At 35.3% G+C, this 27,928-nt stretch overlaps 1 pseudogene; it reads left to right on the plus strand.

Annotated features, from left to right (window-relative positions):
- The first annotated feature begins 9,149 nt into the window (after positions 1 to 9,149).
- LOC110286271 (SRSF protein kinase 1 pseudogene) overlaps positions 9,150 to 27,928 on the plus strand; it is a 50,999-nt pseudogene continuing 32,220 nt past the window's right edge.

Raw genomic sequence — 27,928 nt, forward strand, 5'->3', positions numbered from 1 at the left:
TTAAGGGGCCAGTAAATATCTTCAACAAAATTATAGAAGAAAACTTCCCCAACCTAAAGAAAGAGATGCCCATGAACATACAAGAAGCCTACAGAATTCCAAGTAGTTTGGACCAGAAAAGAAATTCCTCCCATCTCATAATAATCAAAAAAAAAAAAACAAATGCAGAAAACAAAGAATATTAAAAGCAGTAAGGGAAAAAGGTCAAGTAACTTATAAAAGCAGACCTATCATAATTACACCTGACTTACCCCCCCCCCCCAGAGACTATGAAAGCAAGAAGATCCTAGGCAGATATCATACAGACTCTAAGAGAGCACAAATGCCAGCCAAGGCTACTATACTCAGCAAAACTCTCAATTACCATAGAAGGAGAAACCAAGGTATTCCATGACAAATCCAAATTTAGACAATATCTTTCCACAAATCCATCCCTTCAAAGGATAATAAAGGAATAACTCCAGTGCAAAGAAGGAAACTAAGTGCGAGAAAAATCAAGAAAGTAATATTTCAACAAACCTAAAAATGATAGCCACATGTACAGAATTCCAACTATAACAACAACAACAACAACAACAACAAGAAAACAGGAAGCAACAACAACTTTTACTTAATATCTCATAATATCAATGAACTCAATTGCCCAATAAAAAGACATAGACTAATAGACTGGTTAAGTAAACAGGACCCAACTTTTTGCTGCATACAGGAAACCAACCTCAGGGGCAAAGACAGACATTACCTTAGAGTAAAAAAGATGTAAAAAAAAAAAAAAAATTCCAAGCAAGTGGTCCCAAGAAAAAACCTGGAGTAGCCATTTTAATACCAAATAAAATTGACTTTCAAACCAAAGTTCTCAAAAAAGATAAGAAGGGACACTTTTTACTTACCAAAGGTAAAATTTACCAAGATGAACTCTCAATTCAGCACATCTATGCTCCAAATGCATGGACATCCACATACATTAAAGAAATTTTGCTAAAACTCAAAGCACACTTTACACCTCACACAATAATAGTGAGAGACTTCAACACCCCATTCTCATCAGTGCACAGATCCTGGAAACAGAAACTAAACAGAGACACAGTGAAACTAACAGAAGTTATGAAACAAATAGATTTATCAGATACCTACAGAACATTTCATCTTAAAAGAAGAGGATATACCTTTTTCTCAGCACCTCATGGTACCTTCTCCAAAATTGACCATATAATTGGTCAGCAAACAAGCCTCAGCAAATATAAAAATATTAAAATAATCCCATTCCCGCTATCAGATCCCCATGTACTAAGATTAGTCTTCAATAACAGCATAAATCATAGAAAGACCACCTACACATGGAAGCTGAACAACACTTTACTCAATGATAACTTGATCAAGGAAGATATAAAAAAAGAAATGAAAGACTTTTTAAGGTTTACTAAAAATGAAGCCACAGCATACCCAAACTAACTGGACAAAATGAAGCAGTCCTGAGAGGAAAACTCATAGCTCTGAGTGCCTCCAAAAAGAAACTAGAGAGAGCATACACTAACAGCTTGACAGCACACCTAAAAGTTTGAGAATAAATGGAAGGAAATTCACCAAAGATGAGTAGAAACAGGAAATAATCAAACTCAGGACTGAAATCAACCAAGTGGAAACAAAAAGAACTATACAAAGAATCAACCAAACCAGGAGCTGGTTCTTTGAGACACTCAACATAATAGATAAACCCTTAGCCAGACTAACTAGAGGGCACAGGGACAGTATCCTCATTAATAAAATCAAAAATGAAAAGGGAGACATAAGAACAGAACATGAGGAAATGCAAAAAATCATCAGATCCTACTACAAAAGGCTATATTCAACAAAATTTAAAAACCTGCGTGAAATGGACAAATCCCTAGACAGATACCAGGTACTAATATTCAATCAGGATCAGATTAATGATCTAAACAGCCCCATATCCACTAAAGACATAGAAGCAGTCATTAATTGTCTCCCAACCAAAAAAAGCCCAGGACCAGATGGGTTTAATGCAGTTGTATCAGACCTTCAGAGAAGACCTAATTCCAATTCTCCTAAAACTATTCCAAAAATTGAAACAGAAGGTCCTTTGCCCAATTTTTTCTATGAAACCACAATTACTCTGATACCTAAACCACACAGAGATGCAACAAAGAAAAAGAAGTTCAGACCAATTTTCCTTATGAATATCGATGCAAAAATACTCAATAAAATCCTAGAAAACTGAATCCAAGAACACATCAAAACGATCATCCATCATGACCAAGTATGGTTCATCCAAGATATGTGGGGATGGTTTAATATATGGAAATCCATCAACATAATTTACTATATAGACAAACTCAATGACAAAACCCCCATGATCATCTCTTTAGATGCTTAGAAAGCATTTAATAAACTCCAACACCCATTCTTGATAAAAAGTCTTGAAAAGATCAGGAATTTAAGGCCCATACTTAAACATAATAAAAGCAATATGTAGTAAACAAGTAGTCAACATCAAACTCAATGGTGAGAATCTGGGAGCAATCCCACTAAAATCAGGGATTAGACAAGGCTACCCTTTCTCTCCCTACCTATAAAATATAGTACTTGAAGTCCTAGACAGAGCAATTACACAACAAAAGGTGATCAAACGAATACAAATTGGAAAGGAAGAAGTCAAAATATCACTATTGGTAGATGATATGATAGTATATATAAGTGACCCTCTAAATTCCACCAGAGAACTCCTAACACTGACAAACAACTTCAGTGCAGTAGCTGGATGTAAAATAAACTCAAACAAACCAGTGGCCTTTCTTTACAAAAGGGATAAACTGTCTGAGAAAGAAATTAGGGGAACACCCTTCAAAATAGTCACAAATAATATAAAATATGTTGCTATGACTCTAACTATGGAAGTGAAAGATTTGTATGATGAGAATTTCAAGTTTCTGAATAACTAAATCAAAGAAGATCTCAGAAGATGGAAATATCTCCCATGCTCATGGATTGGCAGGATTAATATAGTCAAAATGGCTATCTTGCAGAAAGAAATCTACAGATTCAATGCAATCCCCATCAAAATTCCAACTCAATTATTCTCAGAATTAGAAAAGGCCATTTGCAAAATGGACACAGAAATTGTGGTACATTTACACAATGGAGTACTACCCAGCTCTTAAAGACAATGAATTTATAAAATTCTTAGACAAATGCATGGATTTGGAGGATATCATCCTGAGTGAGGTAACCCAATTAAAAAAGAACACACATGATATGCACTCACTGATAACTGAATATTAGTCCAGAAACTTAGAATACCCATGACAAAATTTGCAAAACACCTGAAATGCAAGAAGAAGGAAGACCAAAGTGTGGATACATTTTTCCTTCTTAAAATGGGGAACAAAATACCCATGGAAGGAGTTAAAGAGAATACTTTCATTGTAGAGACTGAAGGAACAACCATCCAGAGACTGCCCCACTTGGGGATCTATCCTATAATCAACCACCAAACCTAGACACTATGGCAGATGCCAATAAGTGCCTGTTGACAGGAGCCTGATATAGCTGTCTCCTGAGTGCTCTGCCAGTGCCTGGTAAATACAGAAGTGGATACTCACAGTCATCCATTGGATGGAGCACAAGGTCCTCAATGAAGGAGCTAGAGAATATATACAAGGAACTGAAGGGGTCTGAATCCCCATAGGAGGAACATCAATATGAATTAACAAGTACCACCAGAGGTCCTTGGAAATAAACCACTAATCAAAGAACACATGTGGTGGAACTTGTGCTCTAGATGTATATGGGGCAGAGGATTGTCTAGTAGGTCATAAATGGGAGGAGAGGCCCTAGGTTCTGTGAAGGTTCTATGTTCCAGTATAGGGGAATGTCAGAACAGGAATGGGAGTGGGTGGGTGGGGAGTAGGTGGAGCAGGAAGGGGATTGGGTATTTTTGGAGGGGAAACTAGGAAAAGGGATAACATTTGAAATGTGAATAAAGAAAATATCTAATAAATAAATAAGAAAATATTAAAAGCAAATATTAGCATATTTGTTGACATTTCTATATATATATTTATGTATTTATTACTTTGTTTGTGTTTGTGTGTGTGTATGCATATATGTGTGTATGTTTGTGTGTGTGTGTGTGTGTGTGTGTGTGTGATGTAATGTGTGCTATAGCACTTGAGTCAGAGGACATTTTGGATTATGTTCTCTCTTCCCACCATTATATGGCTTTCAAATATTATACTCAGATTGTCAGGATTGTGTAGCAAACACCTTCACTGACTGAGTCATCTTGCCATCCCACTAGATTAAAATACATGAAAAACTGATAGAATCAGTTCTCCCTCCTAGTGTCACATTTATTCAGATTCAATGTTATTAATAGAAGTTTTCAGAGATTAGATTTTTAATAGGAACATATCAGAGATTTCTCAGTATTCACACTACTATAAAACAGCCTTAGCTTTATATAAATACTAGTGAAACTCTAAAAATATGGTTATTTGACTACAATACAATAGCTAATTCTCACATGATTAGCACAACAATAAGTTAAACATGGCCTCAAAATTTTATTACCAAATGAGGTTTTACTTTGTAATATTTGCCTGTAGTTTGTCAAAGTGTAATAGAAAAGCTAAAAACCAATGCTTTAAACAAAGAAAAATAATCCCAGCATCTTTTTGAAGGAAGTGAAATAGGTTTTCTGGGCAATTTATATTCAAAGGAAAAAAAATTCAATTAAGAGCATCCAAGGTAAGTAGGCTTTAACAACTCATGGTTTTAACCATGAACTGAGTCAGGAAGTTCATGACACTTTCTAAGTTTAGAGACAGACGGTAAAATGAGATTTCTATCTTGAAACCCAATGTTTCGGTTCATATATATGCAACAACGGAAGTTTCATTGTAGTTAATTTGATTGAATCATCAGAATTCTTTGATTGGTAAAGAAAGGAAAGAGTGCCTATTTTTATAGTACTGCAGTTTGAACGTAAGGGCTTGGTGCATGATTCAAAATCACTCTGCCATTTTCTTATATCCTTAGCCCAGAATACCTGTTCTTTCTTAGTCCATTTCTACCTGGGTTTGTTTATTATGCTTCTAAAAATAAAAAAATAAAAAAATAAAATAAAACATTGTATTAATGTGTGCAGCCCAGGATCTTCCCAGGAATCATTAAAAATATACATTTGTCTGACAGTTTTTACTTTGTTATTATTATCCATTTGTATAGATTCAATAAGTAAACACCCACTTTTATTAAGATATAACTGAGTATATTGTGGTCATATTCTTTTTTCTTTTTTTTTTCTTTTTTTATTAGATATTTTCTTTATTTATATTTTAAATGCCACCTACTCCCACTTCTTGGCCCTGGCGTTCCCCTGTACTTGGGCATATAAATTTTGCAAGACCAAGGGGTCTTTCTTCCCAATGATGGTCGACTAGGCCATCTTCTGCTACATATGCAGCTAGAGATATGAGCTCCGGGGGTACTGGACAGTTCATATTGTTGTTCCACCTAAAGGGCTGCAGATCCCTTCAGGTCCTTGGGTACTTTCTCTAGCACCTCGATTGAGGACCCTGTGTTCCATCCAATAGATGACTGTGAGCATCCACTTCTGTATTTGCCAGGCACTGGTATAGCTTCACATGAGAGAGCTGTATCAGGGTCCTTTCAGCAAAATCTTGCTGAAATATGCAATAGTGTCTGGGTTTGGTGGCTGATGGATGGATCCCCAGGTAGGGTAGTCTCTGGATGGTCCATGCTTTCATCTTAGCTCCAAACTTTGTCTCTGAAACTCCTTCCATAGGTATTTTGTTCCCTATTCTAAGGAGGAATGAAGGTCATATTCTTACCATATCATATTTTTAAATTATTCTGATTAAATCAGGTAGGCCAGTCTTACAAAGATTAAGCATTGCCTTTAGATGTGAATAAAGAATGTTCATGTCCTCCCAAAACCATTGGCTTAGTTTCCAACTTACAATGCCTGAGCATTACAATGTTTTTGTTTGTAATCTTGTTTTTTAAAGACAAAGAACAAAGCCAAAATAAAGAAACAACAAGAAAATCCACTTTAATATGTTACAGACTTTAAAATTTTTCATGGATCTTTTTCCACATTCAGAACAATTATATCTCTCTCTTTTGGCCCCTAAGTAATTATTTAGCTTATCTGCTTATATTTTCAGCATATGATATGTAAAAAATGATTATGACATTTTTGAGGATTCTTTTTTTTTTTTCAGTGACAGACATATTTACTTCTCTGATTTTGCTTTCCTGCTTGAGAGTTCCTGTACCTGAGTATCCATACTGTTTCTGAGCTCTTAAGATATGATTTGTGTGAGTATCTTTCACTGGAATTTGAGTCCATAAGAGGTCCAGGTATTTGGCTGCAGATATTTGGCCAGATCTTCCTTATTGGTCCATAATTGGCCTTCTTTCCAGCCTGTGTGAAGTTTCTGGTTAACATCAGAGCTTTGAAGAAGACTTTGACGTGAGGTCACTGGTCATTTCTTGGGGTGAATGTTCCATTACCCCATCATACATCACACAGATGACAGTGTCTTTTTTTTTTAACTAATTCATCATTCCTGGTACTCCCCTTCAACCACCATCAGTCTTCCTATTATGACAAAGAAGACCTGCCATAACACTGTCTTCAGTCTCTACTACCTTCAGTTACTGCTGAGCCTCCCGTACTATCTGAAACTTATTAGAATTTTCCAGATCCACCATGGACAGTTCACATTTCCCATCTGAATTACGTTCTAGCCTCAGTCTCAGCTTCTTGGTTTTCTTGGTTTTCTTACCATTTCTACAAAAGGCCAAGTCTATCAGCAGTCTCTCTTTGCAAACAGTATTTATATGTTTGTATGGGGAAGATGTTCATGTAAGGTCTCATTGACATTTTTCATAACCCAATTTCAAGTGTGTCCTTTCAAGACTTTTCACCAAAGAGAATTCTTGGAGTACTCCTGAGAAAAAATCCTGAGCAAGTTAGGCAATCACAGAAGCTTCTGGGCAGTAAGTGGTGTGTGAGGGACAACACCTTGTCATAATTATTTCTTATAGCCAGTGGGAAGTCCTTTTCACTCAGAATACCTCATTGGAACAAAAGCAGATGAATGTGATTTCAAAGACAGTTTCTTCCCCTTGGCTAGCCACTATACTTTTGTCATCCAATCTCACTATTTAGAAGGGGAGAAAATGTGTTGTGTGTAACACAGACTTCCCACAGCTCAACAGCAACTTCTACTTCTTCTTCTTCTTCTTCTTCTTCTTCTTCTTCTTCTTCTTCTTCTTCTTCTTCTTCTTCTTCTTCTTCTTCTTCTTCTTCTTCTTCTTCTACTTCTTCTTCTTCTTCTTCTTCTTCTTCTTCTTCTTCTTCTTCTTCTTCTTCTTCTTCTTCTTCTTCTTCTTCTTCTTCTTCTTCTTCTTCTCCTCCTCCTCCTCCTCCTCCTCCTCCTTCTTCTTCTTGAAGGTCAGATTAGAAACACTGCTGCTAAAGATTTTTTACATAAATATGTTTTAAATTTTATGTATATAAGTATTTGCCTGTATGTATGCATGTGTTTATGTATATATGTATGTACAATACATGCAAGCCTGGTGGTCACAGAGATCAGAAGAGGATAATGGGTTCCCTTGTACTTGGAATTACAGATAGTTCTGAGCTACCATTTGAATGCAGGAACCTAAATCAGCTCTTCTGAATGAACAGAAGTGTTTTTAATTGCTAAGACATCCCGCTAACCTTTGCACTAGACATTTTTGGCTCTGGCCATTTCCTGAGCTTGACACCCATGAGTGCCTAATGATATAAGTTTATTTTCCTTGTATACAGTGTAATTAGATATTATGTTTGTGGCGGTCAAATAAACAACTTTCTGATATAACAACATCTAAGAATACATATTTATTGTCATGTATATTTGTTGACTAATGCTTGAAATTCCTTTACTTTCTTTTTTTTCCCCTGATCACACCAATCACTACAACAATTAATATTCCTTCTTATTTACTTTTTAGGTTTGTTTTTGAGATATGCTTTCCCCTGCTCTCTCTCTTGAACTGGGTGGTCTGGATCTCTCTACCTTGAACATGCTAGCATTTAATTCACAGAGATCCCCTGTGTCTGCCTCCTGAGTGTTTTGAGGATTACTATAGATATTTTCCTTATTTTTAGGTAAACACATAAATTTAGAGAGTGATATCATTCTAAAACCACCATATAATTTCTGTCTTGTGTCACAGCCTATTTTTTTTTAATTACAGAAGAATATATTTTGACAAATGATTTGATCTCCCTATAACTGCTGTACAATTTTTTTAGCCCTGAGAATTAATGGCTGACATTTTACTGACTACTATTAATTTATTTTTCTTTGTTGTTTTATGAAGTAATAAATGTTGAACTTTGACATTGTGTATTTTAAAAATGGTACAGCAAATTTACAAAATTAACCCCCTGTGTAATGTTTATATATAACTAGAAGCATATTTTCTTTTTCAGAAGTATATTTTCTAAGTTATAAAAATGACAATTATATAAATTTGATTTTCAGAGAATATGGAAATTTGTATAGAGAAGAAAATATCCAGAAACAAAATTTTTACTTTTATAATGTTTTTGTATTTACTAATTTAATTATATGATTAAATATATACTATAGGATATTTTATCATCAGAAAATTATAAGTTTAAAAATATCTTACTTTATAAATGACTTATGCATTAATAATTTCATTTTAAGCTAGGATAAATTTGTTTCCATGAAAAACACCTTTCAGTAAGTATTTTTATAAAAAGAGAAGCATAGACAAAAATGTTTGCACCAACAGGAATTCTACAAAAGCATAAAAACAAAATCTATAATGTATGTATGTCTGTATGCATGTATATATGTATATGCAAAAGACCTGTAAGGTTTAAAAGAATGCCCGAATACAATATTTTGAGATGAGGAACCTCTGACGATGCCATTGAATTTGTTACCTGTTGGTGTTCTATGGCTGGGCATAGGACCTACCCTTAAGAGTAATTTCTCTCCAGTGAGACTCCCATGGAGAAAACTTTTTTTTTTTCAGTTGCAAGTGGTTGTCATTTGGATATAGCTTCTGGGTTAGAGATGAAGGTAAGTGTTCACTTCTTTCAGCTGTACGTGAAGGCCCATGCTAAGCCTGTGCATGCTGCTTCATTCCCTGCAAGTGAAGCCACATTGGCTTGAGAGTGCTTTGTTTGGAAGGTCTTCTTTCCTTGGAATTTTCCACCATTCTGGCTCTCACCATTCTTTCTGTCTCCCACACACTTTCTGGATCCACTTCCACAGGGTGGCCTAATGTGTGAGTGGAGGGATTTTATGGAGACACTCCACTTTAGAATGTTCCAAGGATTCCTACTGTCTGTATATCATCTAGCTGTAGGTCTTTGTTTTTGTTTCTGCTATATGAAAAGGCTTCTCTCATGATGGCTGAACAAGACAGTCAATCTGTATTTCTTGTGCCTTATCTTTGTCTCATTTCTTTTTGATTCTTTGTTTTGTTCTATTTTTCTTGGGTTTTGTTTCATTTCATTTCATTTTATTATTAACCTTTAGATGCCTGTTTGCTGTATTTTTCTTCTTTTTTTCCATTAATTTACTTGATTCACTTTATATCCCAGTCAATGACCCCCAACCCTATTCCTCCCTCATACATTTTCTCTCCAATCACCCTTTAGTTTCTCCTCTGACAGGGTAGAGTCTCTTGCCCACACCCCCAGTATCCCCACCCTGTCACATCAAGTCTCTGAAGGACTAGGTACATGCTATCCCACTGATGCAAGAAAAGTCATCCTAGCCAGGGAAATTGATTCTATATACAAACAACAGTTTAGGGACATCCCCACTCCAGTTCTTGGGGACCTACATGAAGATTGAGCTGCACATCTGCTACATATGTGCAGGGGGCCAAGGTCCAATCCATGTATTCTCTTTGGTTGGTGGTCCAGTCTCTGAGAGAACCCAAGGGTGGAGGTTAGTTGACTCTGATAGTCTTCCTGTGGAGTTTCTAGAGACTAAGAGAATGGGTACTGCCAACCAATAAACTACCCAACTTGAGACCCATTCTATCGGCAAGCACCAATATCTGACACTATTAATGTTTACAGGAAAGAAACTGTCTTAGGGTTTTTCAGCTGTGAAAGATACCATGACCAAGGCAACTCTTATAAGGACAGTATTTACTTGGAGCTGGCTTACAGATGCAGAGGTTCAATCCATTAAAATCAAGGCAGGAAAATGGAAACATCCAGGCAACATGGTGCAGAAGTTTCTGAGAATTCTACATCTTCATTTAAAGGCTAATAGCAGAATACTCACTTCCGGACACCTAGGAGTAGAGCCTTAAAGCCCACAACCACAGTGACACAACTACTCCTACTGGGTCACACCTTCTAATTGTGTCACTCCCTGGGCAAAGCATATACAAATCATCATAGGAACCTAACATAATTGTCCTGAGAGGCTCCACCTAACAGCTGACTGAAATAGGTGCGGATAGCTACAGCCAAATATTGGACAGAGCTTGGGGACTCTTATGAAAGGGTTGGGTGCAAGGGTTGGCTTATTTACTTTCTAACAACAAAAAAAAAAAGGTTGTGAATCTTGGTAGGAAGTGAGGTAGAGAGGAAATGAAGAGTCAGGGATGAGAAAACATACTTAGAATATATTTTATGAAAAAAATCTATTCTCAATAAAATACAAATAAAAAACTTGTTTGAATATTAGAGATTTTATTATATCGGGTGTTTTCAATATTCAGATATCCACTTTATAGAATTTGAAAAGAATTGATAATATACTACAAATGTTATACTTTCTTCAATTTAACTACTTTGAATAACTCTTGTGAAATGTTTCAGTAAATTAATTTATTTCAGAATCTAATACATTTTCAAAATTTTTCTTCATTAATCTTTTTATAATACCTGCCTTGTGATTAAAGAGTTTTGAAGACCAGTGTGGATCTTTTATCTAAGAGCAGTCTCGGTAATTCAACTGTAAATGACTTTTTTGCTATCAAGAAATTTAATAACAAATGCCAAAATTTCTTTCATTTTATTACATAATTACAAACAACTAAATAATTTTTTCTCTATTGCCTTGTCTTTGTGAATTAAATCATATTTATATCCCAACATAGCAGTTTGGAAATCTCTAAGGATATGAAAAATTCTGCCTTGTAAAATATAATATAATTTGTACATATAACATTTCTGATGTGGCCATATAATGTAGCAAGATATCTTTCATTCAAATAGCATATATGTTTGACATATCTTTATATTTCAGCCTAAATATGCTTCAGTATTTTGTTGTAAACTATAATTGTTGTTTTCAGATCCACCACAAGTAAGCATAAATGTAAGTACAACTTTCAATAAAACTACATACAGAGAAACTTCCCTTGATAAATTATCATACTTTGCAAAAAGAACTTGCAATATGTGATATAAAATGTACTGATTTCTGTGAACTTGCAGAAATAATAGGAATATTTGGTAATAGGCACATATCTTTAATATGAAGTAATCACAGTACATGGTAATTTATTTTCTTGCACAAGGTAGAAGTCATTTAATAATGGGGACATATTGTGAGAGAACCATACCAATATTTAATAATTCTTCCCTAACTAATGCCAACATCTGTGAGCTAAGTGTTACAGAAATAGAGCCATGATCCACTATATACTTTGAAATATTACACAGTAGATATAAACTTTTTCTAAGGTTTTGAACCAGTATGGTTTTATAAAGTCTTTTTAGAAAGGAGGAATATAGAAAAAAAAAAAAAGAACAAAAAGTGGTTGTAGCTACTTTTATAATTGGTTTTATCTACTTTTATTTTAACGAAACAAAGTATCATAAAAACTTTTGCGTTATTTGTCAAGAGACATTGTAAATTGAAAGACTTACAGAACAAAGTGACATAGATATTATAATCTTGAATTTTTATCATAATCTACTTTAGAACTGTCCCTTGAATTAACTTTAATAGTGTACTTCAAAGGGTATACTCTTGTGAGTCCTAAATGCCAAATGATTATTTTATAATTATACATCTCTTAAGTTATCAAGAAAGAATAAGTTATGGAATTTTTCTCATTATGTTAATTTTGTTCAATTTATTTTCATTAAATTTCTCAACTTTCTAGTGATAGTTAAATACAAGAATGCAATTAATTTAGTATTTTCCAAGATGTATTCTACATTGTTTAGCATAGGTGGTTCTAATTATAATTAAATTGGACATATTAGATTAAGTAAGCTTATCACTGGATCACTGATGTCCTTAACTTTTTATGTATGTAGTTATGATTTCATACAGGGGTAGTTTGTCACAATTTAATGATGAAAATTTTGTACTGTGGAGCACATATGGCCAGTCTGGTGACCATTTTTCTAAATATTGTTTCTTTTTATTATTATATCACAAGTTAATAAGTTGAAAACATTTTGATCATATTAGCACCTTTTCTTTATACACTGCCTACATTTTCCATTCCTATAATAATATTTTTTTTAATCATGAGGATTTTACAATTCTTAAATTTGAAACTGCAAAGTTCAACTAATCTTTTTATTCTGAGGCTTATATACAATTTTACATTGAGTTAAAAATACAATCTTATCCACAATTATCATCATCAAAACAACTGTGTTCTTGATAAATGATCACCCACAGACACTTTTGTGATAACTCTATGTAAAATTTTAGTTAAGGACACCATCAGCAGATATAAAAGACAACACATTCGTTTCCTTGCTGTAAAGTCTGAATCTATGATATAACTGTACATGTTTGTTGTTTAGTGTTTGTAATCCTTGGAAACAGATTCATGTAGCCATGACTGGCCGCAAACTCGCTAAGTAAACAAAGGATACTTTGAACTCCTTGTTCTCTGTTTCTACTGACCAAATGCTAGAATTACTGGTCTTTCAGTTTTAGTACTAGAGAATGAATCGAAGGCCTTAAACATGATGAAATAAACTTTTTTTGATGATATATTTATGCAACCCACAATATCGTCTTCTTAAATTCTGTCATAAACCATCTCAGTGCCACTATATTAACATGAAAAAAAAATACTCTGCTTTGAAATGTATTTTAGTGAGTAATAGAAGCCATACGTACTGAATCAGACTCCTTGCCGACTTCATCTCTGAAATGAGCAGGTACAACACTTAATGGAATATTACATTTGGCCTGGAGTAATTCTGATTGCTCCTAAGCTGGAAAAAGTGAGCCTTGAGCCAGAGAGATCTCTTCTATAGTGCAAGGGTCTCAGCAGGAAGCTGATCAACTCACATACCTGAAAGCCTTTATCATCTCATTAGTTTCCAATTGTCGGCTCATATGAGTTCTCACACATCATTTAACTAAATCCTCAGCTGGTCTTTGTCAGCTCTCATCAGGAGATATGCTTCCCAGTGATATCAAATCAATTTAATATCACAATGTAAGGAAAGTTGTAAGCCTGCTTGCCAGCATCTAGGAACCACTTTGTAATAACTGAAATTCAGCATTTTCAAAACCTATGTTTTAAAACTACTGCCAGGTGAAGGACCATAATGGACTTAGGAAGACCAATTAATTAGGATTCTGTTTCACCTGTCAAAGTTGTTTAGCAATATCCAAGTTAACAGCAGCATGCTGCTTCCAGGGGTGTTGCTCAATTTCTGAACATTTTGTTGGCATTTTAAAAGAGTTTAAAGCACCTGGCAGCAACCATGGCATCCCATTAAATTATCTATGGATGTTAGAAAAATATGGGTGTCCATGTTTTACCTTGAGAGCTGCTGATTTAATTGATCTGGGATAAGCCCTAGTCATGGATATTGTTTGAAGAAATTGCCCTCTGGATTATAGTGTGAATCCAGGGTTGAAAAGCTCTGCTTAGAACAGGACCAGTTCCTTGAGTTTTCTGTTACATAATTTTCTCTTAGTTTAATTAACAAGGTGCTCCATAAAATAAAAAAGAAATTTAATTAAAGGCTTTATTATTAATATGCATTCTGCACAGCCTCTAGAAATATCTACATTTTAATGCTGTCCTTTTTTTCTTAGAAATAATGTGGAATATAGTTGTGATAATGTCACAAGTAACAAGTACATTAAACAACTAGCAATTATTTATTGAACATCTACCAAGATAAATTCTATGGAAAATTGAAGATATCTAAAAGATATCCTTGACTTTGAGGCAAACATTTTTTGTGGAGGCAAATTTATTTGAAATAATAACCCAGATTACAAAATAAAACAATGCATTAGAAATCAAAATATATATCCATATTTATCAATCTTTTTGCCCCCCCAAACTGGTGAAATTCTCTTGTGTCTTGGGAAGAAGAGAGTCATCAAATGTCTGAAATATGAGGGGATCGATTTGAACTATTACAGGGCATGGAAAGGGATATAAAGTTATGAAAACTGGACTTAAGACTCAAAGCAGAATATTTGGGAAATAGTGACAGACCAAAGTTTCTTTGATACATAACTGAACCCCAGTCTTAGTTGTTCTTCTTTCTGGATTCATAGGTTGTAATAGTTCAATCCTTTCATATTATGTTTGCATATGTGACTTATCAGCAGTAGGTATAATGACAATGCTTTTAGGTATTTTACATTTCTGCTTGCCTTTTGTGGTGACTGTGGAAGATGTGCCGGCTAGCCTGTTGAAGAACAGAAAATATAGGATCAAAGCATATTTGGAGTATTAGTACAAGTTTATTAGTACAATTTTCATATGCATGAATAAACTCATCCAAGGTGAATAGAGTTATCTAGCCATACTCTTGTTCAATGTATACACATGAACAATAAATACACTAAACAATAGATAATATTCCCATAAGTGGAGTGGAGTAGTACTACAACTAAAAGTACACATTTATAGATATCTTAATTACTCCAAGTTTGAAAATATGAAAATTAGTCAGAATAAGATTACACTTTTAATTGCTCTCTGCACTATTACCTATATCACAAATTATTTTAGGATTGTGTCTGGATATTCAGGAGTGTTGGTAGACACATTCTCCTTCAGATGCAATCAGCCAGAGAACTACCTAAACCCTAAAAGACACAGCCTTATTTTTAGAAACAATTTAAATTTACCTCATCACATAGGAAATTCAGAGAGGAGAGAAGGAATTTGGCTTTTTTACTTTAGGAGTTGTACTTGGAGGGAAAGAAAGTAATAATCGCTTCTAAATTTAATTTGCTCTTGCCTGATCCAAGCGTTTTCAAACCATGCCCAATTGCTCTTAATAACAGCTGAAATACCAGTTTTATTGGAGTGTTGATACTCTCAAGAATAGAATTACCCACACAACCAGTACATTTTTGCTAAAATTCAAAGGCATTGTGATATTGAGTGAGCCTTTTAGAATTAACAAGGAGCAAAGTATCAACAAAGAATTAAAGAACTGTGAGAAAAACCACAAATATACTTAATTCTCTCCTAGGGTTCTCCCAGAGTTTTCACTAACTTACTTCTACCTAATAGCAGTGTAATCTCAGTGCATGCAGCACAGGCTCTTCATACTGCCACAACCAAGAAGTGAGACTGAAGATTAACTTTAACTGTAACTACACATCAATTGCTGGTCCGAGAATGACCTATTTTTTATTTTATAAATTTTTTATTAGATATTACCTTCATTTGTATTTCAAATACGATACCCTTTCCTAATTTCCTCTCCAAAAGTCCCCTGTACCCTAGCCACACCCTGCTCCCCAACCTACCCACTCCCATTTCCTGGCCCTGGCATTCTCCTGTACTAGAAGCATATAATCTTTGCAAAACCAAGGGCCTCTCCTCCTACTGATGGATGACTAGGCCACCCTCTGCTACATATGCAACTAGAGACACAAACTCTGGGAGATACAGGTGTGTTCATATTGTTGTTGCTCCTATAGGGTTGCAGACCCTTTATTTCCTTGGGTTGTAACTCTAGCTCCTTCATTGGGGGCCCTGTGTTCCAAGAAATAGATAACTGTGAGCATCTACTTCTGTATTTGCCAGTCACTGGAATAGCCTCACAGAAGACTACTCTATCAGGGTACTGTCAGCAAAATCTTCTTGGCATATGCAATAGTGTCTGGGTTTGGTGGTTGTTTATGGGATGGATCCCTGGGTGGGGCATCCTCTGCATGGTCATTCGTTCCATCTCAGCTCAGAACTTTGTCTCTGTAACTCCTTCCATGGGTATTTTGTTCCCCATTCTAAGAAGGACCGAAGTATCCACACTTTGGTCTTCCTTCTTTTTGAGTTTTATGTGTTTTGCAAATTATATCTTCGGTACTCTAAATTTCTAGGCTAATATCCATTATCAGTGAGTACAATTCATGTGTGTTCTTTTGTGATTGGGTTACCTCACTCAGGATGATATTCTCCAGATCCATCCATTTGTCTAAGAATTTCATAAATTCATCATTTCTAATTGCTGAGTACTACTCCATTGTGTAAATGTACCATATTTTCTTTATCCATTACTCTGTTGAGGGGCATCTTGGTTCTTTTCAGGCTCTGGCTATTATAAATAAAGCTGCTATGAACATAGTGGATCATGTGTCCTTATTAAAAGTTGGAAAATCTTCTGTGTATAAGCCCAGGAGAGGTATTGTTGGATCCTCCAGTAGTAATATGTCCAATTTTCTGAGGAACCACAAGACTGACTTCCAGAGTGGGTGTACCATTTTGCAATCCCACCAACAATGGAGGAGTGTTCTTCTTTCTCCACATCCTTGCCAGCATCTGCTGTCACCTGAATTTTTGATATTAGCTATTCTGACTGGTGTGAGGTGGAATCTCAGGGTCGTTTTGATTTGCATGTCCCTGATGATTAAGGATGTTGAACATTTTTCAGGTGCTTCTCAAACATTCGGTATTTCTCAGTTGAGAATTCTTTGTTTAACTCTGTACCCCATTTTTAAATAGAGTTATTTGATTTTCTGGAGTCCAGCTTCTTGAGTTCTTTGTATATATTGGATAATAGTCCCCTATCAGATTTAGGATTGGTAAAGCTCCTTTCCCAATCTGTTGATGGCTCTTTGTCTTATTGACAGTGTCTTTTACCTAACAGAAGCTTTGCAATTTTATGAGGTCCCATTTGTTGATTCTCAATCTTACAGCACAGGCCATTGATGTTCTCTTCAGGAATCTTTTGCCTGTGCCCATATCTTCGAGGCTTTTCCCCACTTTCTTTTCCTCTATAATTTTCAGTGTCTTTTCTTTTATGTGGAGTTCCTTGATCCACTTAAACTTGAGCTTTGTACAAGGAGATAAGAATGGATCAATTAGCATTCTTCTACATGATAACCTCCAGTTGAGCCAGCACCATTTTTTGAAAATGCTGTATTTTTTCCACTGTATGGTCTTAGCTCCTTTTTTACAGAACAAGTGACCTTAGATGTGTGGATTCATTTCTGGGTCTTTTATTCTATTCCATTGATCTACCTGTCTGTAGAAGTACCAATACCATGAAGTTTTTACCACAATTGCTCTGTAGTACAGCTTGAGGTCAAATATGGTGTGTCTGTCAGAGGTTCTTTTGTTGTTGAGAATAGTTTTTGCTATCCTAGGTTCTTTTGTTATTCCAGATGAATTTGCAAATGGCTCTTTCTAATTCAGTGAAGAATAGAGGTGGAATTTTGATGGGGATTGCATTTAATCTGTAGATTGCTTTTGACAAAATAGCCATTTTGACTATATTAATCTTGCAAATCCATGAGCATGAGAGGTCTTTCCATCCTCTGAGATCTTCTTCAATTTCTTTCTTTAGAGACTTGAAGTTCTTGTCATACAGATATTTCACTTCCTTAGTTAGAGTCACATCAAAGTATTTTATATTATTTGTGACTATTGTAAATGGTGTTGCTTTCCTAATTTCTTTCTCAGCCTGTTTATCCCTTGTGTAGAGAAAGGCCAGATTTTTTTGAGTTAATTTTATATCCAGCTACTGCACAGAAGCTCTTTATCAGCTTTAAGAGTTCTCTGGTTGAATTTTTAGTGTCACTTATATGTACTATCATATCATCTGCAAATAGTGATATTTTGACTTCTTCCTTTCCAATGTTAATACCATTGATCTCCTTTTGTTGTCTAATTGCTGTGGCTAGGACTTCAAGTACTATACTGAATAGGTAGGGAGAAACTATGCAGCCTTGTCTAGTCCCTGATTTTAGTGGGATTTTTTCAAGTGTCTCTCCATTACTTTGATATTGGCTACTGGTTTGCACTATATTGCTTTTATTATGTTTAGGTATGGGCCTTGAATTCCTGCTCTTTCTAAGACTTTTTATCATGAATGTATGTTGGATTTTGTCAAATGCTATCTCAGCATCTAACAAGATGGTCAAGTGTTTTTCGTCTTTGAGTTTATTTATATAGTGGATTACGTTGATGGATTTCCATATACTGTATATTCCATCCTTGGGATGAAGCCTACTTGATCATGGTGGACGATCATTTTGATATGTTCTTGGATTCAGGTTGCAAGAATTTTATTCAGTAGTTTTTGCATCAATATTCATAAGGGAAATTGATCTAAAGGTCTCATTCTTTGTTGGGTCTTTCTGTGGTTTATGTATCAGAGTAATTATGGCTTCATAGAATGAATTGGGTAGAGGACCTTCTGTTTCTAATTTGTGGAATAGTTTGAGGTGAATTGAAATTAGGTCTTCTTTGTAGGTCTGATAGAACTCTGCACTAAACCCATCTGGTTCTGGGATCTTTTTGGTTGGGAGATTATTAATGACTGCTTATATTTCTTTAGGGGATATGGGACTGTTTAGATCATCAATTTGATCCTCATTTAACATTGGTACCTGGCATCTGTCTAGGAATTTGTCCATTTCATAAAGGTTATTCAGTTTTGTTGAGTATAGCCTTTTGTAGTAGGATCTGATGATGTTTTAGTTTTCTCAGGTCCTGTTGTTATGTCTCCCTTTTCCTTTTTGATTTTGTTAATTGGGATAATGTCCCTGTGCCCTTTAGATGTTCTTGCTAAGAGTTCATCTATCTTGTTGATTTTCTCAAAAAAACAGCTCCTTGTTTAGTTGATTCTTTGTATAGTTCTTTTTGTTTCTACTTGGTTGAGTTCAGCCCTGAGTTTGATTATTATCCTGTCATCTACACCTCTTTGGTGAATTTCCTGCCTTTTTTTCTCGAACTTTTAGGTGTGCTGTCAAGCTTCTCTCTAGTTTCTTTTTGGAGGCACTTAGATCTATGAGTTTTCCTTTTAGGACTGATTTCATTGTGTCCCATAAGTTTCCATATGCTGTGGCTTCATTTTCATTAAACTCTAAAAAGTCTTTAATTTCTTTCTTTATTTTTTCCTTGACCTAGTTATCATCGAGTAGAGTGACCTATTTTATCACACAGTTTGTTTGGAAACTAGTTTTTATGTACTGTTTTGGAATTTAGTTTCCAGTAATATTTGCCATGATTGTTTCATTAGATTTAAATTTTCAACTTTTAGATCATTGAATTGGAATTTCCTCTTCATGAACACTCTCTTGCTCATTACTCTCTCTCTCTCTCTCTCTCTCTCTCTCTCTCTCTCACACACACACACACACACACACACTTTTTCTTCTTCAAAATTATAAGGTAATTTGTTACAATTAATATTTATTTTAAAATTCTGAAATTTGGTGCTGGAGAGATTGTTTAGCAGGTTAAGAGCACTGATTGATCTGCCAGAGGTACTTACTTCAATTCCCAGCAGCTAACATAGTAGCTTATAATTATCTGTAATGGTATCTGATGCTCTCTTCTGGTGTGTCTGAAAACAGTGGCAGTGTACTCATATAAATAAAAAGTGTAGGGATCCTTTAATTCTACACTGTGTGCCTTCCTTTCATACAGCTTGTTTACATTACAAATAGAAGGTGATGTGAGAACATTAGCTCAAATTATCAGGACAAATATTGAAGGTACAAGAAGATATACCTCTGGAAAAAGAATTCTTTTAGTTGACTATAAAGTGAATAAGTGTTTAAACTTTAATTTACCAATGAAACGTGCAGCATAAATAAAACTTCCAGTTATTAAATGATCAGGTGAAGTGCATAGACATGGAGTCTTAGTAATTACAAAACAATAAGAGAATTAGGTTTATTATTTTACTAGCTTTGTTGTTATTATTGTTATTAGTATTATTATTAACATGTTGCAAGGAAAATTATAAAAATAACAAAATATTGTAAAGGGAACAATGGAATTGAGCAAAGGTTCTAAATGACCCTTATTTTTGTCAAGAAAAATAGTATTAGTGAATGAATGTCCATAGTTTCTGATCAGTTTATTGAAAGTGTTCATTTAAATTCCAGGCCTTATACTATGATATTTTATATTATTCTGATTTTCTAAAAAGGGCAGTGCAGTGCATGGAAGCTGTATATAAGGTATAGGGAAACTAAAATCATTCATTTTGTACAGTAATTATGCCTAACACAAGAGCCCTACCAGGGTATTCCCTTTGCAGCAGAAGGGTCATTTTATCTTAAGGTCATATCTACCTACATTTACCCATTCCCTGATGTTAGTTAGCATCAATAACCCATGCTGGGATTAATACAGAGTACCTTCCTAAAATAACCTTCTATTTCAAGGTTGGATAGTTTTCAAAACCACCTTCAATATCAATCTTATGTAATGATGAAAACACAAGGTTAGAAATTTGGGATTTAATATGAGTCTATGAGATTCTTCTTCGTAATAACATGGGACAGTAATGATTCAAAGTAATGGGAAGATCTATAGCATATTATTGATTACTGCAAACTATAGATGAAAGACAAAACTCACAAATTAAAAAATCTTTATGAACAAATAACACTGAACTAAATTTAACTGCTGGAGCATAAGATCATGTGTGACTATGCACTGATTTACAAGTTTGACACAGTTATAGAAATAATTTACTAGCCTCATATAATTAGTAAATGTTTATCCTGAGAAAGGTATATTTGCAATTATTCTTCATAGAAAAATATTTGCCATATAATGTGTGCTAGGATAGTACATAGCAATGTTAGAGGTAAATATGCTTGGGATCAAATCCTGAAAAGATCTTGGAAAAGATAATTATCCAGGTAATTATAATACACTTGTAATGTATTATAATGTCATGCTTCCTATAGGATTTATGTGAGTTTCAGTGATATTACCTACATGAATCATACAGCAGGCAATTGGTACACATATAGGTTGTTTTCTTTTAATCTCTTCAGAAACACTTTTCGAAGTATTTGAAAGAGTAGCATGTATATAAGTATTTAAGATTTATAAAATTTAGATTTTAAGACCTTTTTGAAACTTTAAAGTAACCTGTGATTTGAATTTTTCATACAATATGAAAGTGAGAAAGTGAGAGAAATGCCATCATCATTTTAAAAATTGCTTATAAATAACATATATAATAAGGGTATGAAAAATGATTAATTCAAAAGTGAAAATGTATAACATATGCTAAATGTTCATATCACATTTTAAGTATAACAAATTCATTACATATTATGTATTATATAATGTGTTATAATTTTATATTATTAAATATACTTAATATATATAGTTATATATAACACCTTACATTATATTATACAGTGTATAAATGTAATTATACTATTTAAAAACATATTATTTAATAGGTTACTACTTGTTTATTGCATATTCTATATGGTTTTAACATAAATTTTACTTGTTAAATATTTATATCTGTATATTTAGAGATTTGTGGATACATATTGAAAATTTTTCACTTGTTATAATAATTTTCTTGTTTTCCCCAACTAATGGAGCATCCTTTATTGAGAAAGAGAGTATGCTAATATATTTCAAAGACTTCTGTTACAGTAGTAGTGTCTATGTTTTAGGAAAAATAAAATAGTTTAAATATTTTAAAGGTAATAAATGAAAAATCAGAGTACAGTTTGAAAATATAGCTTTATTGCAACTGTGAGGAAACATTTAATATTATATTTGTAAGCAAAAAGTTTTCTTTCATATAGTATTTTTTGCTTCTACCATGTTAAATGTGTCTGTTATTCTAATTATTATATATGACAATAAAGAGCAGTGAAATCTATTTTGTCTATTAATCAAAACTTATCTTTGTATTGTGAAGAATTCCTTTGATTATATATTAGAAATTATAATGCAAATTTTTAAATATTTTTATTAGGTGTTTTCCTCATTTACATTTCCAATGCTATCCCAAAAGTCCCCCATACCCTCCCCCCCCCACTCCCGTACCACCCAATCCCACTTTTTGGCCCTGGCCTTCCCCTGTACTGGGGCATATAAAGTTTGCAAGTCCAATGGGCCTCTCTTTCCAGTGATGGCCAATTAGGCCATCTTTTGATACATATGCAGCTAGAGTCAAGAGCTCCGGGGTACTGGTTAGTTCATAATGTTGTTCCACCTATAGGGTTGCAGATCCCTTTAGCTCCTTGGGTACTTTCTCTAGCACCTCCATTGGGGGCCCTGTGATCCATCCAATAGCTGACTGTGAGCATCCACTTCTGTGTTTGCTAGGACCCGGCATAGTCTCATAAGAGACAGCTATATCTGGGTCCTTTCAGCAAAATCTTGCTAGTGTATGCAATGAAAGCTGGTTATGGGATGGATCCCTAGATATGGCAGTCTCTAGATGATCCATTCTTTCATCACAGCTCCAAATAATGCCTCTGTAACTCCTTCCATGGGTGTTTTGGTCCCAATTCTAAGAAGGGGCAGTGTCCACACTATGGTCTTCATTCTTCTTGAGTTTCATGCCTTTAGCAAATTGTATCTTATATCTTGGGTATCCTAACTTTCTGGGCTAATATCCACTTATCAGTGAGTACATATTGTGTGAGTTCCTTTGTGATTGGGATACCTCATTCAGGATGATGCCCTCCAGGTCTATCCATTTGCCTAAGAATTTCATAAATTCACTCTTTTTAATAGCTGAGTAGTACTACATCTTGGTTCTTTCCAGTTTCTGGCTATTATAAATAAGGCTACTATGAACATAGTGGAGCATGTGTCCTTCTTAGTGGTTGGGATATCTTCTGGATATATGCCCAGGAGAGGTAATGCGGGATCCTCTGGTAGTACTATGTCGAATTTTCTGAGGAACTGCCAGACTGGTTTCCAGAGAGGTTGTACAAGCTTGTTCCAACTGGTAAGAAGGATATAGTTCCACTATGTTCATAGCAGCCTTATTTATAATAGCCAGAAGCTGGAAAGGACCCATATGCCCCTCAACCGAGGAATGGACACAAAAAATGTGGCACATTTACAAAATAGAGTACTCCTCATCTATTAAAAAGGAATGAATTTATGAAATTCCTAGGCAAATGGTTGTACCTGGAGGGCATCATCCTGAGTGAGATAACACAATTACAAAAGAACTCAAATGATATATGCTCACTGATAAGTGGATATTTGCCCAGAAACTTAGTATACCCGAGATATAAGATACAATTTTCAAAACATATGAAACTGAAGAAAACTGAAGACCAAAGTGTGGACACTTTGTCCCTTCATAGAATTGGGAACAATCTTCCATGGAAGGAGTTATAGAGACAAAGTTGGAGCTGAGACAAAAGGATGGACCATCTAGAGACTGCCATATCCAGGGATCCATGCAATTATCAGCCTCCAAACGATGACACCATTGCATAAACTAGCAATATTTTGCTGAAAGGACCCTGATATAGCTGTTTCTTGTGAGACTAGGCCAGGGCCTAGCAAACACATAAGTATCCATTCCTGGGTATCCATTCCATATACACATCAGATCCAGACACTATTGTGGATGTCAACAAGTGCTTGATGACAGGATCCTGATATAGCTGTCTCTTAAGAGGCTCTACCAGTGCCTGATAAATACAAAGGTGGATGCTCTCAGTCAACCACTGGACTGAGCACAGGGTCCCCAATGGAGGAACTATAGAAGGGATCCAAGGATCTGAAGGGGTTTGCAGCCCCATAGGAGGAACAACAATATGAACTAACCTGTACCCCCAGAACTCCCAGGGGTTAAACCATCAACCAAAGAGTACACATGGGGGAGACTCATGGCTCCAGATGCATATTTAGCAGAGGATGGCCTTGCCAGTCATCAATGGAAGGAGAGGCCCTTGGTCCTGTGAAGGCTCTATGCCCCAGTGTAGGGGAATTCCAGGGCCAGGAAGCAGGGGTGGTTGGGTTGGTAAGCAGGGGATTTGGAGAGGGGGTTTTTGGAGGGGAAACCAGGAAAGGGGATAACATTTGCAATGTAAATAAAAATATCTAATAAAAAAGAAATATTATTTTCTCATAAATATGCCCTGATTATGTTTTTTCCTTCCCTGTACTACCAGTTCTACTATATGTCCCCTCATATCCTGATACATTCCTTTCTTCATCTCATTAGAAAAGACAGGTTTCTAAAAGATAAAAATAGAACACAAGACAACAAATTACAGTAAAATATAGCAAGATAAATTCAAAACTATTATATTGAAGTTGGACAGGACAAATCAATAGAAGGGAAAGACCCTACCGGAAGGCACAATAACCATAGAATCAGTGGTTTACATACTGAAAACTATATTATTATGTGCAGAGTACCTGGTGAAGATTAAAGCTTGGTGCTTTAATCTCTGTGAGTTTACATATGCCTTGTTTATTTGATTCTGAGGGCTGTGTTCTCTTAGTATCCTCCATCCCCTCTGACTCCTATACTGTTAACTGCCTCCTTTTCTTCAAAGTTCCCTGAGCTCAAAGGGGAGCACTTTCATGGAGACATCCATTTTTTACTTTCTCTCTCTCTCTCTCTCTCTCTCTCTCTCTCTCTCTCTCTCTCTCTCTCTCTCTCTCTCTCTCTCTCTCTCTTCCTCTCTCTCCCTCTTCCTCTCTCTTCCCCTCCCTCTCCCTCCTCCTCCCTCTCTCCCCCCTCTTGCTCTCTTTCTCTACCAAATTTCTGGCTGTCAGTCTCTATATGTGTTCCTATCTACTCCCAGGGGAAGCCTCTGATGATGACTAAATAAGGAGCTGACTTCATAATTTTCATTACTACAAATTTTCTTTGTTTTTAAGAAAAGTAGTATTTGGTTTTATCCTAGATCTTTGGGTGCTAGTTCTTGGTAACCTAAAGCTGTGTCTATTATGGGTTCAATCTTGTGGAGTGGAATGTAAGTCAAACCAGGCATTGGTTGGTTATACTCGCATGCTTCTTGCTACCATTGACATAGCAGAACATAGCGTACATAAAAATATTTGTGGCTGTGTTGGAATTGGTGTTTCTTATTTTACTAGTCTGTAGAGCACCTTCCTGCACATGAACCCCCCCCAAACACACACAAACACACACATATCCCAGTCCAAGTACTTGGTAGACAAGATATGGCAAGTTGATATTCCATTCCTTTCCTTATTCATAAGGAATTGCCTTCACATATTTTAGAAAGTTTTCACTGAACTAGGTTTCCATATCACCCTCCAAGTGCCCATCAATTCTAGCTGTCTGCGCTCATAGTCTGTCCCTCAAATCCATCTCTCCTCCTTGCAACTTGATTCTCCCATTCCACTACCCCAGCCTACTCCAAACAAAAATTCTATTCTATTTTCCTTCTTAGGTTAATCTATATGTCTGCCCTAGTCCTTTCTTCTATACTTTAGCTCTATGGGCCTTTGGGTTAGAGTTTGGCTATCATTTATTTAATGGTTAGTATCTACATATAGTGAATAAATAGCATTTATCTTTCTGGGTCTGCATTCCATCACTCAAAATGATATTTTACTTCCATCCATTTGCCTAAGAATTTTATAATGTTATTTTTTTATACAACTGAGTAATGTTTCATCACATAAATGTGCTACATTTTCTTTATCCATTCTTCTGTTGGGGGACATCTATTTTAGTATGAATAGAGCAGCAACAAACATGTTTGAGCAATTGCCCTTGTGATACAATAAAGTACCACAAGGTACTTCATTCTTGGGTGTATGCCCCAAAATATTATTGCTGGATGTTGAGGTAGATTGGTTCACATCTTCCTAAGGAACCACCATATTGTTTTCCATAAAGGCTGTAAATGTCTGTGCTACTAACAGCAATAGATGAGTATTGTCCTTACTCTGTATCCTTCTCAGCATGTCATTTGTGTTTTTATCTTAACCATTCTGACAGGTATAAGATAGAAACTCAGAGTTGATTTGATTTGCATTTCCCTGATAGCTAAGGAGATTGAACATTTCTGTAAATGGTTCTCCTGGCATTTTTGAAACTTCTATTAAGAATTCTGTGTTTATATCTCTAGCCTCCCTCCCCCATTTCCCATTTGTCTCAATTTCTTTTCTTTTTTTCACTGATCTATTCTGTCATATATTATATCTTGGCCCCAATTTTCCTCCCTCCATCTAAGCCCTACCTACCTCCTCCTTCCATCCACCTCCTCCCTACCCCTGTATTCTTCCTCCTGTTTTCCTTCAGTAAAGCACAAGTCACCCAGGGATATCGAGCAAACATGATATATCAAGTTGTTATACAATTATACCATCCCATCAAATAAAGACTGGGGAAGTCAATCCAGTAGGAGGACAAGGGTCCTAAAAGCAGGCAAAAGCATCAGAAACATCTCTGTTCCCTCTGTTAGGAGTCTCAAAGAACGCCAAGCTACACAACAATAAAGTTTGCAGAAAGCCTAGGTTAGACCCATGTAGGCTTTATGGTTTTTAAATCACTTTCATTTGGCCTCTATAAGTCCAGGTTTCTTGATTATGTGTTTTTTTCTTGTGGTGTCCTTGATCCCTCTGGAAGCTTCAATCACCTCCACTTCCACTCTTCAGTAGGATTTCCCAAATCTGCCAAATATTTGGCTGTGGGGCTCTGTAGCTGCTTCCTTCAGTTGCTGGATGAAACCTCTCTGATGATAAATGCGTTATACTCAAATCTATGAGTATAGCAGAATTATGTAATCATCATACCATTGACATTTTTTGCCAGTTATATTTAATTCTATAGTAGGTCTTTGGACCATCTTGCTCAGTAAGATTACTTATGAGGTTTTTTTTTTTTATGTTTTTGTTTTATTTTGTTTTCTTTGCTTTATTTGATATCTTGTTTCTGGAGTTCTTTATATATTTTGGATATTATTCCTTTATCATATGTTGAGTTGGAAAAAATATCCCATTCTATAGACTGTCAATTTGCCCAAATGAAGGTGTATGTTGCCATATAGAAGCTTCTTAGTTTCATGATTTCCCATTTATGTCTTAGTGTCTGTACTAATTCTGTTCAGTTCAGACAGTCTTCTCCTATGCCAATGAGTTGAAGGTTATATTTAATTTTTATTTCTATTGAGTTTAGTGTATCTGGCTTTATGTTGAGGTCTTTAATCCAACTGTATCTGAGTTTTGTGCACTGATAAAAGTATGGATCTATTTGCAGTTTTCTACATGGAAAATTTTAGTTTATTCAGGATAATTTGTTGAAGATTCTATTCCCTTTCCAGTATATATTTTTGTTTATTTATAAAAAAAATCATGAATCCATAGTCATGTGGATCTGTATATTGGTCTTCAATTGAATTGTAATGATCCGGATGTCTATTACTATGCCAATACTATGATGTTTTCATTACTATAGCTCTGTAGTATGACTTGGAATCAAGGATGGTGTTTGATACCTCCAGCAATTCTTTTATTGTGTAGGATTGCTTAGCTAAACTGATTTTCCTTTTCCTTTTCCTTTTCCTTTTCCTTTTCCTTTTCCTTTTCCTTTTCCTTTTCCTTTTCCTTTTCCTTTTCCTTTTCCTTTTCCTTTTCCTTTTCCTTTTCCTTTTCCTTTTCCTTTTCCTTTTCTTCCTCCCTCCCTCCCTCCCTC

Source organism: Mus caroli, unplaced genomic scaffold (genome assembly GCF_978045245.1).
Source record: "Mus caroli unplaced genomic scaffold, Mus_caroli_1 scaffold_5, whole genome shotgun sequence".
Lineage (NCBI taxonomy): Eukaryota > Metazoa > Chordata > Mammalia > Rodentia > Muridae > Mus > Mus caroli.